At 36.9% G+C, this 13,529-nt stretch overlaps 1 protein-coding gene across 1 annotated transcript in view; it reads right to left on the bottom strand.

Moving 5' to 3' along the window:
- Positions 1-12,945, bottom strand: part of FUT8 (fucosyltransferase 8) — an 86,333-nt gene extending 73,388 nt beyond the window's left edge. Inside the window, exon 1 of the mRNA XM_032209423.1 lies at positions 12,540-12,945. The gene's annotated coding sequence lies outside the window, so the exon portion shown is untranslated. The remainder of the gene's footprint in view (positions 1-12,539) is intronic.
- Positions 12,946-13,529: the final 584 nt, after the last annotated feature.

Below are 13,529 nucleotides of genomic sequence, written 5' to 3'. Positions count from 1 at the left end.
ATCATAAGGACATGCATCCTTGTCTTATTACTGTTACATGTTGAACCATTCACTAAGCATTCCATTTGTTCTCGCATGTGCTTTACTTTCCTTATATATTACTCTTATTGCATTCTGGAACTGACCTTCAGCATTATGCAAAGGTTTCTTAATTCAAGTCTATTAATTTTATCAGACACTTTGTTTAAATCAACAAATATACAATGAACTAATTCTCTCTGATTCACATATTTTTCAATAGCTTACCAAAAGATAAAACTCTCCCTTCATAGTAAAAAGCAGAACTGCACTTCCCAAATTTTACTCATTGTAAATACCTTAAAATGAGAAATTTATCAAATACCTCCCCGGCACATTTAACAAAGTACTACCTCCTTTCAACTGTTTTGCTACTCTTTCCTGTAAGTGAAAAATAACATTCTTTCAATTATCAGGCACAGATGCAGTCTTCACACACATATTAACCGGGCACAGTGCCATTCCATAAACAAAGCAGAATTGTATTAACATTTCTCTAGTTACACAATCTATATCTACATTTTCCCCCATTCCCAGAACATTTATAACTTCTTTGTCATTAATATTTTTCTTGGGCATAATATTTATAGCCATATTTCCATTCCACTCTTCAAATATCACTTTAATAAATTTATAAAATGCCCCTTCCAATAAGTCCTCAATTCAATTTCATCCCACCTTGTATCATAATTTTAACTTTTTAATTCTACTCAGATTTCTGGAGACTTCCTTCTTTAACCCTCTTCATCCATTCTTCATCAAAACAATATTTCTATCAAACTCACTTATATTTTCTCTGCCTCTTTTAATTTATCCATTCTTTGCAATCTTGCATGCATGAGGACCAGGGGAGGGGTACAATATTACAAGGGGGTAAGAAAGCAGGAGAGGCACCATGAAGGCAGGGAAGATGTGAGGGTGGCGTGCAAAGATAACACAGAGGTTTATGAGGTTGGGGAAGTATAATAGGCACAAATAAAGGTGAAGGGTGCACAGGGTGTGAGAGCACGTGCGAGAGGTGTACCCTGGGAGTCAGGCAAGTGAGTGGGAGTGAGAGATACCAATTGGCTCAGGAGAGCAAGGAGATTGTGTGAGGGTGCCCAAGAGTCATGGCACATTTCAAGGAGGGTGTACAGGGCGGTGTGAGTGTCAATGCAATATGAATGCAGAGAAGATGATGATAGATGTGTATGTGGGGGAGATTGCAATCTTGCCTGCTGATCTTCCCACTGATTTTCTGGGGTGCTTGACTAGCAGTTGTAAGTGCAAATCAAAACCTTTTGTCCAGCACTGTCATAATTTGGAAGTGTAAATAGTAAGAAGAAAGCAAGCTGTTCATAGAACATAACTGTTTGTAAACCAATATACAGGAGAGTAAACTGATTCCCATAAAAATAAAATTTAAAATTACAATAATACAGTAATTCAAAATTGGTAGCAGGGCAGCGTTCTGAATCAAGAGAAAATTTATGTCTAGAAGAGTGCCACTATTTTATATGTGTAGCAGCATCTTAACGCATATGCATGTTTTCCAGGCCACACAGAGCTGCACACATGATCCTGGGAACAGGTATGTTTGAGTAAGATGTTTTTGACAGGTATGCTATCTATGGCTATAACCACATTTTCTCTTTGGAATTCAAAGCACTGCATAGCCTTAGTGCAAATTTATTGATTTGTTAAATTATTGTAAGGTAACTCCGAGCAGCTTACAGGTTATAAAACAAGTAGAAAAATAATTAAAATATTAAACATTAAAACTACAGATTAAGATTTAGAATAGAATAGAAATGATTCTGTTCTCCCTAAAAATGAGCAACTAAGTTGAAATACCTGCTTTCTTCCCCTCAAACCTATTTCTACATGGTAAGAATATGGGAGAGAAGAAGGTTCATAACATCTACAGAGCAACTGTTATTACATGGTGTTCAGAACAGAGCATATACTAGTGGTAAGTAACAACATATTGTATTTTATTTACTTTTCAACTGACTACATTCCAAGGGCTTAAGGTGAAGGATACTAATATATAAGAGCTGGGCAAATAATTTGAAATATATGCTTACTGTATGTTACATGAGAATGTAAGTCTCACTCTTCTCTTCAATCATTAAAGCATCAATATCTTTTCAAGTCTCACCACAATTGTGTCAAATGCTGCTTCCAGCTATCCTGAATGTGTCATATCATCCTGGGAAGTAAAATACCTGTTCATCCATACTTGCACAAACACGAAGACCTAGTAATTTCCAAAACAGCCTCATGATCCTTACAAAAGACATAGATACTTAATAATCTGGTTACAAATATTATTATAGTTAACTGAAGAGAAAGTTTGGTTCATCCACACACTGTAAAGCACCTCTTCAGAATGCTTGTTCTGAATACATAAAAGTAAAACCAACGTACCAGGAAAAATATGTACCTCTCATTGTTATTTCCTTCTAATACTTAATACTATTCATACTTTTTTCTGTTATTTCCTACTAATACTATCAGTCAGTCATACTAAGTATAATACCTTTCCTTTTAAAGATTATTATGGTTACTGTGGTAGCTGCCTTGTTTTATTATTGATAAGATCAACACAAACTTCTGAAAATAAATCCCATTTTCAGATTAATACTTTATCATAGGTTACATACTGGTTAATCCATGTTGCAATAATTCCTGCCAGATTGGATTTACTTTATGTCTCCTAAGGATCTGCACAAGATGAAAAAGGTTTTATTCTGTGATCACTAAATAACTCATACCAAATATTTCTGTGCTCTATGTTCTGACAGAACAAGATTTGAAACATTTTTCATATTCTGTTATAATGAACAAGTTTGAAACAACTCTCTTATTTTTAATTCTACAGCTATCTACAGCATACAATATATGTAAGTATTCAGAAGATAGTCGGGTAAAGCTCTATCCTAAACTTATAAAAAAACTACTCAAAAGGATTTTTATAATGTTTAAATGTTTTTAAAAACTCCATAACTACAATGAGAACAAGTTAGCATGCTTTTTGCAATCTGCATTTTCTTGTAGATCTAAGCCCAGCAAAGTTGCATCAACACAGATTCCATTTAACAAATTATCATAGCATGCACACAATGAATAATGATAAAATTATACTTGTCTGGCTCTTGGCTCAAGTTTCTTTCTAATCCATATGTACAGTATACCTTTTTCCATTTAGTAGTCTTGCTGTAAAAGCTCAAAATATCTACAAGTTTAACAACTTAAAAATCAGCAATATAACATTATAATGCACATGCATGGTGCATACATTGGAATTTTGCACAATATGTATAGGAACAACATTACAATTCATGAATTCACACTTATCCATAATTAAGAATTTTAATACATATTTTTTAAAAAAATATTACTGAGCAAATCAAGCACAGATTAGAACTAAAATGGTTCTGAATTCCCAAATTAGTTTTATAATTCCACAATCTGTGAATTTGATAGTTTGACTGGATCTAAGCTAAAATGGTAACTTATTTGAGAGAGAATGTTATACTGTTTGTCTGAAAGGAGGCAATGATCCATATCCTCAAGAACTCCCTTTCATTTTTAGAGGTTGTTGAGAAGATGCAAACCAGCAATATAGACAGAGAGCTTTAAGATAGATTTTCTAGCCTCTTTCCCACTGCAGTTTAGACCTCAGTACATGACTGAGATTACATTGGTAACCAAGCTGAAAGTGTGGTCAAAGTTTTGGCCTGGTGCTAACAGGTTTCTAGAATCTAGTTTGGGAGAAAAGTGATTAAAACTATGATGTATTTGTAATACTTTGGGATTTACCTATTATTGATTGTAGTTCTGTGATTAATTGTATTTTAAACTGAATCATTGGATAGGATTAGCTGCTAAATCTGCGGCCTGAAGAGGCATAAAACCCAAAGAGATTTCTACCTGCAAATGTGAAAATTAGTATCTCATCTTATTTCCATTAGCTGGGATAAGATAGATCTGGCATATAAGGATCATTAAAATAAAATCTTAGACAACAAACCCCAGTTTTCCTCTTAGCAAGGTGTGGAGATACTCAGGAGGCAATGTTTAGAAACAGTGCATTTTGCACTACAATTAGGTTATACATTTTAATGTTGTGGTTGGTTACTCTTGGCCCTCCTATGGATGCCTTCCAACCACACACACAAACACACACAAACCCCATGTTCCCTACCACCTGTCACAACATCTGTGCATCACCTACTCTCTTTACCTAGGATTTCTGCCTTTTCCTCCTTAACATCTTGTACATTTTGGGAATATAATGGCAATTGGACTGTTATGATTGCTATCACTATGTAATAGAGCCTGTTGACATCATACTTTTTTAATTTAGCCCATGTAAATTATGTCACTTCTCCTGTCAAAAGAGCACACAAGCAATAATTAAATTTCATGGGCAATACAGGCAAATTACAATCCAGCTGCAGGCAGAAAAGTTCTGAACATGCTTTAATAGGAAAGCTATATGTTTTAAATAAATAAATGGGTTACAATTTGACCCATATACAAACCTACACTCATTCAATCAAATTACTTAAGGCTTTGTTTGGTATCCCAAAATGCAATCCCCAAAACAATCTTGAGATCTTGAAGCTAATATGCCAAGTATTAAGGCTCAAACCTGAATTAGGTTTCTAATCTCAGGATTTAGAATCATGTTGACCCCCATATGCCTGACTCCTCTGCTGTTGTCAGCTACCAATTTCATTGGCAGTATGTCTGGGTAGCAGAACTTCACAGTCTTTGCATCTCTCCTGAATATTTACGCTAACTAATCCTGGAGAAGGCCAAATCAATAGTAAAAGAGAAATCAGGAACATTGATCATCGAAATGTTATCACAGTACCACTGAAGTCTATTGCTAAATATTAGATAGCCGCACGTGCTCTACTGTGGGATATCTACACAATGTAAATCTAACCAAATATAGATGGGCCTTTCCAGAGCTGGATTTGATTTCCTCCTATCAGCTGTACTGGTGGGACGATTCCATGGGATACCTTATTTGCAGAGACTTTGCCCCTGTTATGGTAGGATGGTAGAAATTCTTGTACATGTCCTTATATAGTGATCTTTTTATGATGTCCCAAGATATGCTCTGATTTTCCCAATGATTGTTAATATGAGGGCCACACTAATAAATTTTTATGTTTATTACTTTTTAAGGGAGGCTAACCCCACATATCAGAGTCAAAATATCTTCACTGAGTTATACAACTGCAATAAAACCTAATTAGATGTCATTTAATTGTTCAATTGTTTTTGTTTTCCCAATAACAATTATTGTGCCAAACTATTTCCATTTTTTTACTATAAGGGTGGTTAAAAATTGTAATAAAGAGATTTGCTCACCTTACTTAGCAATGGCAATCCTAGCACCCACTTGCCATGTAATCTGCGGACTAATTGATTCAATTATTGTCAGGGGATTGCTAGATGTGGTGGCTGCCTTAACTGATTCTCTATCATTCTCATCTCTGCTCTTCAATTACCTCAAACCAGGGATGACAGATTGAATATGGACCTATTTATTGAGTATCACACTTTCCAAATGAGTCTGAAGATTTGGGGGAGGGGGAGATACAATCATAGACATCAGAAGATTTAGATCATCTCCTTAGTACTGAACCTTAGAACAAAACTTCAGAACACTCCACAATATGATTTCAGAATATTTGGCATGCTCAGGTGTTCAAATGAATAAATGTTGAACAATAAACTAGTATCCTGTCAGAGTTTTGGCAGCGTGACTATTATTATGAGATAAACCCAGGAGCAAAAGAAGAACACACAGCACACAGAGCCTTTATACATTTAATAGTGGATTATATACAATATATACAGAACATATGAGTGGAGATAAATTTCTTACCACTCAGCTATGGACACAAGGAGAGAAATAAGATACAAGATGCGAGAGAGAAATGCCCTCTAATGGCTACCCTTATAATACACCTCACCAAAGTCTTAAAGAGTGATACCATATATTGCTGAATCATCCTCATTGCATCAGCTTACAACCTTACATCAGCTGGTGGATATTAAGTCCTCAGTACCTGAATACCCACATGTCATTTGCAAAAGGTATATTAATTATTTCATTTTAAATTAGGTGATAAGTTTTTATATTATATTGATATTGGGCTTTTTTAAAACATTACAACCAAGGTTGTTTAGCAGATGGTATAATCCCCACTTTTAATGTGGCAGATGGTTATATGGATTACTAATGTGTGCTAGCATTGTGGAGTGAGGAAATGTACATACATTATACATTTCATGGTTATTTTTTTCTTGGTAAATAATGACTAAAACCTGTCCATTGTTTTCAAGTTTGAATTTTCTACGTTTTTTTATTATTTGTAATAAATACTGAATTTGACACATAATTTATATTTGGCATAAAAGAAATAACAATGAGAGCCTAGAAAAGTACTGTATCTAAAGTAACATTCATTTAAGAACATATTACATAAAGAAAAACTGGGGATTAAATGGCAAACCAAAATTGTAAAGAATTTGGGTTTACCAAGAAGCTTAAGTCCTCTTATCGTCACAAGTTAAACAAAGACAGTTGGAACTATCTGTGCTTTGTTTACATTCACCTGAAGAATTTAGGTTTGATAGTTTCCTGGTAAATTGGAACCATAAATTATTTTATTGGAATCTTTAAGTTCTTTTACTGGCTTGTTCACAGTAAGTAGCCAAAACTCTATGCACATCTGATGACTCTACATGTTTCTGATTTCAATTCCAATCAGCTTCAATCATTATGGTTAAAAGGAAGGAACTGTAAAAGCTGTAATCTTGTAATTTACCTTATCCTTGCATAAAGCAAACTAGGCAGAAGTATGAGAGTTGATTTAACTGCTTTGAAGAAAGCGTAAGAACAAATAATTTCAAATATTAAGAAATATTTTAAAATTTATTTATAGATAAACTGACTAGTAGAAAAGATTATAGAATGTGTCGACAATAGCAATTAGCAAAGTTTAAATGTAAAACTGCTTTGTTGTAAATGTTGGTAGTAAATTTAGATGCAGAGCAAATCAGGTTTATAAGTTTAGATTTTGCAGTTGTATGGTACAGTGTATATTATTTTTACTGTAATTGCATATGCCTCATGATGTATATATTGATATATTTTTTTTATAATTTTTAATTTGTATAATTTTATTAAGGTTGGATACTTCCATGTGTGGAGCACACTGAAAATAAGATTGTTTGTTTAACCATAAGGGACTGTGCAACACTTGGATTTAAAGGCAAAGCAGTGTTACAGGCTATGTAGATACACTCTTGTAGTGCGTATAATGACATATTTAAACAACTCAAGGCCGGAGAACATTATAATACTCCTTCCTCGCCTATTTTCCCTACACACTATGAGATGAGGTGAGCTGAGAAAGACATGGACTGGCCAAGCTGGTTTTCATGCTTAAAAAAGGATAAAATTCAATCTCTCAGTTTCTAAGACAGCAACTTAATCTCAAAGAGCACAAAGAATCTTCAATTCAACCCTGAGATACAAATATTTTCCTTTATTGGAACTAACCTCTACACTAAATTAAACTAAACCTAGTATCCACAGCTGTAATACAATCCAAGGAATAATATTGTTTAACGAAATATAAATAAAGGGGTTTACTTAACTGAAAAACTAATTAACAGACATTTCTTCAAAGAGAACAAATTGAAAGTTTTCCTTAACTAGATACAAGTTTTAATTGACTCAGAATTAGTCAATTCCAATATTATGGCTTGTTTATCGCATCAGATGATATAAACCAGGTATCTATGTTTTTGGTTTTTTTAAAAAAACATGATTAAGACAAACCAGTGGCTTATTGGGATGGGCTAAGTAGTATTTTGAGAATTCAACTTTATTTTTTTAAAAATAGTTCAGATTTTTAAAAGGCATTTTCAAAATTTAGTAGATTAGGGATATCCTAGCCTTCACTCATGGTAGTAAGATTTGGCAGCAACAGAGTCACTGATTATGCCAATTCTTTTTTACTAATGTCTTCTGTGAGTAATACATTCAATTCGACACTGTACCTCATAATCACTTTTCAAAACCAAGATGCCAGTACAATAAATATTATATCTCTTTAAAAGAACAGAAACCAAATTAAGCAAATCATTAGTACAGTGTAAATATGCCACTATGCAAACTCAATAACCTGTCTTTTAATAAACGACTATAAGGAATGCCGAGACCAAAACCCAACTAAATTCAAGACGTTAGCTGAATGAAAACTGCATAGGTACAGTATATGTGGTACCTTGCCCAATAGTAGTAACTATGATAGAGATCTTGGAGTCCTAGTGGACAATCACTTAAATATGAGCCAGTAGTGTGCTACAGCTGCCAAAAAAATCCAACACAGTTCTAGTCTGCATAGACTGAGGGATAGAATCAAGAACATGTGAAGGGTTAATACCACTTTATAATGCCTTGGGTAAAGCCACACTTGGGATACTGCATTCAGTTTGGTCGCCATGATGTAAAAAAGATGTTGTGAGTGCAGAGAAGAGCAACAAAGATGATTAGGGGACTGGAGGCTAAAAGAACTGTTGCTAGAACTGGGTATGTCTAGTTTAATTAAAAGAAGGACACGATAACAGTGTTCCAATATCTAAGGATCACTACAAAGAAAAGGGGGGTCAACCTATTCTCCAAAGCAGGGAAGGACAAGAAGCAATGGGTAGAAACTAATTAAGGAGAGAAGCAACTTAGAACTAAGGAGAAATTTCCTGGTAGTTAGAAGAATTAAGCAGTGGAACAACTGCTCCAGAAGTTGTAATGATAATCATTTGTCTGGAGTGGAGTACTGTATCCTGCCTAGGCAGAGGGTTGGACTAGAAGACTCCCAGGTCCCTTCCAACTCTGTTATTCTATTCTAAAATTGAAATAAAACAAGTAATGAGCAATATTAGCCCAGACCTAAAGTTTGGCCTCTCGTTAAGAATCTACTTCTGCATCTTCCAACATGCCAACTGATAACTCTGTTCATAGAACAAACTTAACTATGTGAGGGAGTCAGAAAACTTTAACCTAGTCAAGTGATTCCAGTAGCTAACCATTACAGAGAAATTTTAATTTATAACAGTTCAGGTGGGTTGGGACAAAATTGATTCTCACAGTCAAGTGTGCTCTCCAAAGAAGTATCCCTCCGAATTTGAGATTGTCATAGAAATTGTCCTTCCAAATTTGAGATAAAACCGTAGAAAAAAAATCAAACAAAGAACTTTTGTTAGAAATGCTATCAGTTTTTTACTCCCCTCGCCAACCTAAGCCACAAGGGGTAATAGAAAGGAGCGTACAAGAATGGAAATACATCACCACCACCACCCATGCCCCTAGCTCCTATATACATTGATGCTGATCCTAATCACACCACCATAAATCATTACATTTCCTCCAAAAGAAATAAAAGTTAACAGAAGGGTAGACAGTGAAATTTTGCCAACCTTCCTTGTGGCGTCGGAAAAATAAATAAATTAATGGCTGCTTTCTAACCCATTGCATTCTTGGAAATCACGTATGAGTCAATTAAACCAGGAAGTGATTTAAATTGCATGTTCAATAAAAAGTAAATTTCACTGTAATCAAGAACCTGAGTCGATTGGTCATATAGTCTAAGTTCATGTTATCAGGTTATAAAAGTCTTTTCAATAAAAAGTAGCTTTAAACTGAGAACTTCTGAAAAGAAATTGATAATCATGATGTAGTATTTAATGTCGTTGCCCGTTGGAATGGGATGGGTTAACAAATTCAATGAAATGAATAAATAAAAAGACTTGAGTTCTGAAATATCCAGAATGATCACACTTGTTATGAATTGTGCAATACACTGTATGCAAGCTCTTTATTTAATAATGCACTTATTGTAATGGGCACTAAATGAAATAATATGAACATTACTGTTCTAAGTTGCATAGGGTTTCTTCCCCATCAAACATTTTTATAACAATATACACAATCATAAAGCTAGAAAGAAACTTATGTTTTAAAGAGAGAAGCATAAATTTGAATTTTCTTTTGCTTTGGCACTAGCTCCCCCTCCAGACCAACTTAATACTGTATTACTTTTTTCAGTATATGTAAATACCACAGTAGCCACAAATCCACATTTTCTTCAAATCTTGGGATGATTTCAGTCTCAAAAAAAATTCTTTAAAAAGAAAATCATTTATATTATCCTTAGCTCTAAAACACTGAAATGTACTCTGACACTCGTGTGTTCTAATAGTAAACAACTTGTTTTTAAACTGAAGAATTACCTGCTACATTCAATGTATGTACATTAATAAACTGCCCTGTAATCTTAACTCATTCCTACACTATCAATGGGTACTTTAATCAGTTTATGAAACTTTTTTTTACAGCCTAAGTGGCTATTGACCAATGTTAATAAAACTCATCACTTTATATATATTTACTATGTAGCTCAAGCAACAGTCTCCTAAAATAAACACTGTAAGAATTTATTACGCTGTATTTTACATTGAACTCGAAACAAAATTCATCTTACTCCAGTTATATATATATATATATATATATATATAATATATATATATAATATATATATATATGCAGAATTTAAATATGAAGTTAAAATAGATTTAAGCATGCATAAACAAAACTGTTATTCAAAGTTAAACCACATCATATACTAAATTAATGGACAACAGTTTCTTCTTGTAAAGTTCTAAGTCCTCTTTTGTCAGCAACTATAATCATGATCTCTAACTACTTCTAATAAATTTAAAATATTATGTTATTTTTTATAATCAATATAATTTTGGAAAGACATGGTAATAGCCTTGAAGGTATACTTCCAAGATTAAAGGCCATCCTTTTAGCTTATGCAAACAAGCTGCTGAAATCTGAATATATATTTAAAACATGGATATATAAGACATAAAATTATTAATTTTATAAAAGAAATATCAGTACCTGTTATTAACATTACTAGCCATTAAACAATTTAAATTTAAAAAATATTCCAGACCAAATCTTACAGATATTAATATAAATAGAATTCTAAACATTTGCAACCTGCTCCTGAAGCATATGCTATATCAATTTGTTTTAGATAATCCCACTGAAAGAACCACTCCCAAACTATCAATTGGCAAATTTTGTATGTAAATATTTGCAGACTTAAGGCCCAATATGAATTACAGAAAGTGTACAGTTTCATATTTACTTCTGAAGTGCTATGTTCAGATCACTAGACATTAGTGGTTTGAAAACTTTTCTAGTCAGTGACCCTAAAAAAAGATTTGGCCTTGTAATGTGGTACTTAAGATTTTTTCATGCCATAATTCCCTCCATTGCAAAAAAAACAAACAAACCAAGACCAACAAAAAAAACCCTTAATCTTGTGTTAAGAATACATAGCAGCAGGTTTTACTGAAATCAATTCAGTGTGTTAGATTCACTTTGCAGGTAGCACAATTCAACTCAAAGTAGTAGACAATAAAAGATATCCAAAGACAGATACACGAAGCACAAAACATCTTAAGAATCAGAACACTGAATAAAATAGATACATCGACAATTAATCTCCATGGATATCGACCAACTCAACGTAGTTTCTTAATAGGAATCACGAAAAAAGAAAATACCGGCATCCAATTAGACCCTTTATCCCGTTCTTCTGAACAGTACACATTTCACTTTCGGCCACCCCCTCTCCCCCCGGTGCATATTTAGGATTTCTCTCTCTCTTATTTTATTTTTTTCCCAGGACGCGAGGAGAGAAGAAATCAGAAAAAGGGGCAAGAACAGCAGCCGCGCAGCTTTTCTTTACAAGGCACTTTTCGGCATCCCCGGCCTCCCTTCCCATCCCTCCGCCGCGCGCACTTGTCCCCTCCAGACACGCAGCTGGCACACCGGCAGCCGATGGTTTCCGCTTTTTTTTTTTTTGCTTTTTTTTTTCCTTTGCGGAGCGACTCTCTCGGGCGCCTCCTGTACGGATTGATGCTTGAAGACTTCGGCTCCCGCCCGGTCTTTTCCTCTAGGGCACCGGGTTCCTCCTGACGCCCAGGCAGCCGCTTTCCGGGATTCAGCGCCCACATAGCAACCGCAGCGAGTCATCTCCTCTACCTACCTACCTTATCTCTCTCTCTCTCTCTCGCTATCTTTGGCCTCAAGCGTCCTCCTTGCCTTCTTCTCAAGGGAGTCCAGGCCCTGGCTGGGCTGACAACCCTCCTTCCTTCCTTCTCCCTGAGAATCCTGTCCCGGGAGAGCCCGGCAGCCTTGAGGAGCCTGCATACCCCCTCTCCTGCCCGGCCTTTCGCTGACAAGAGACACCACACACACACATACACACCAAGCCGGCGCCTTGAATAACCGCTGTTTCTATGCCAGGCCCACCACGAAGAACCGGGTCGAAGCGAGCGAAAGCCGCCTCAGCCCCAAGCGGGAGCATCCTCTCAAGTTTCCGAACCCCCCCCCCCCCTTCGATCCTTCACAACGGGCCTCGCCTTACCTAAATCCGCGTCGGCAAACTGGCTTTTTTGAGGGGGTCTCCGCGCCGGCCAAAGCTCCCGCAGTGCCGGGGTCTCCGATGGAGGAGAAGCGGGGAGGGAGGCGCGCGTGAGGGGAGAAGGCGATGGAAGCGGGGGAGGGAATAAGCGAGAGGCGGTGGAGTGGGGGGGGGGGGTGGCGAGAAGACGGAAAGCAGGAACCCCACCGCGCTTAAGCAGAGCCGCCAGAAGACTGGAGCCGGGGCGAGACGTTGACAGAACGCGGGCGGTGTGGGGGGGGGGGAGAGAAACGGCGCGCGCAGACACACTCTCACCGCGCGCCCGAAAGCCTGGCCGATAGGGAAGGAAGTAATCCGTGCTAAGGAACTGTAAAGAAACGATGGGCGCGCTGCGAGATGGGCAGGGACGCCAAGGCCTTGGCGCCCGTTGCCTCCAAAAGAGAATAGTACCGAGGGGGGTGGATTAGATGCGCGTGATTGGGAGGGAAGCGACCAATGAAAGAAGGGTAGTCTAAAATCTCTATGCGGGAGGAACGTTAGCTTCGCGGCGGCCAAGGAGGCAGTAGCGGATGGGGGGAGCGTGGCAGCACGCATGCGTGTTTATAACCCCGATGTCGTTTGCTGGTTTCCCCGGGGGTGCCTGCAACGCTGAGGGCAACACGTGCGTCTTGCAAAGTGAGCAAAGAGGGCGGGGATCGCGCATCGAATTGCAAGGCACTAGTAGGAAGCGAGTTTGTCCGATCCCCCCCCCTCTCCGGGCGGGCGTGTGAGTTATGTTGATACCCTTTGACGGAGTTATCTAACCCCCTTCTAAAACTGGCCAGGTTGACAGCATCTTGCCGGGGGGTAACTTCTTGAGTTTCATACAAGGTTTCTCAGCTTTGGCAACTTTTAAGAGGGTGGACTTCAGCTCCCAGAATTAATGAGATCCATATATGCTTATGCTGTGCTTTCTAAGTGGATCTCAATGCAGTGGCAGATTAATCTGGAGAG

Source organism: Thamnophis elegans, chromosome 1 (genome assembly GCF_009769535.1).
Source record: "Thamnophis elegans isolate rThaEle1 chromosome 1, rThaEle1.pri, whole genome shotgun sequence".
In the NCBI taxonomy this organism is placed as follows: domain Eukaryota; kingdom Metazoa; phylum Chordata; class Lepidosauria; order Squamata; family Colubridae; genus Thamnophis; species Thamnophis elegans.
The sequence above is the reverse complement of the archived record's forward strand: the minus strand, read 5'-3'. Positions and strand labels throughout refer to the sequence as shown.